Here is a 911-nt window from a genome sequence, read left to right on the forward strand (position 1 = left end):
AGTGCAGTGGCACGATCTCGGCTCACTGCAACCTCCACCTCCCAGGTTCAAGTGATTCTCCTGCCTCAGCCTCCTGAGTAGCTGGGATTACAGGCACCCTCTACCACGCTGGCTAATGTTTGTATTTTTAGTAGAGATGAGTTTTCACCATGTTGGTCAGGCTGATCTTCAACTCCTGACCTCAAGTGATCCACCTGCCTTGGCCTCCCAAAGTTCCGAGATTACAAGCGTGAGCCACCACACCTGGCCTATGTATATAATTTTTAAAAATTAAAACATTAACAAATATGGAACGCTTCATGGATTTGCATGTCATCCTTGCACAAGGGGCTGTGCTAATCTTCTCTATAGTTCCAATTTTATTATATGTATTGCTGAAGTGAGCATGATCTTAGGTTTTATATAGTGATGTTATCCCCAAGAACAATTTGGGGAATGGTCAGAATCTTGTAGCCTCGGCTGGGCGCAGTGGCTGACGCCTGTAATCCCAGCACTTTGGGAGGCCGAGGTGGGTGGATCACCTGAGGTCAAGAGTTCAAGAGCAACCTGGCCAACATGGTGAAACCCATCTCTACTAAAAATACAAAAAATTAGCCGGGTGTGGTGGCGGATGCCTGTAATCCCAGTTAGTCAGGAGGCTGAGGCAGCAGAATTGTTTGAACCCGGGAGGCGGAGGTTGCAGTGAGTCGAGATAGCGCCTTTGCACTCCAGCATGGGCAACAAGAGTGACTCCATCTCAAAAAAAAAAAAAAAAAAAGAAAAAGAAAAAAGAACCCTGTAGCCTCTAGCTGCATGACTCCTAAACCATAATTTCTAATCTTTTGGCTGATTTTGTTACAAAGGCAGTCTAGTCCCCAGGCAAAAAGGGGGTTTCTTTTGGGAAAGGGCTGTTATCTTCTTTGTTTTAAACT

The sequence above is a fragment of the Mandrillus leucophaeus genome, unplaced genomic scaffold (assembly GCF_000951045.1).
Source record: "Mandrillus leucophaeus isolate KB7577 unplaced genomic scaffold, Mleu.le_1.0 Scaffold1715, whole genome shotgun sequence".
NCBI classification, from domain to species: domain Eukaryota; kingdom Metazoa; phylum Chordata; class Mammalia; order Primates; family Cercopithecidae; genus Mandrillus; species Mandrillus leucophaeus.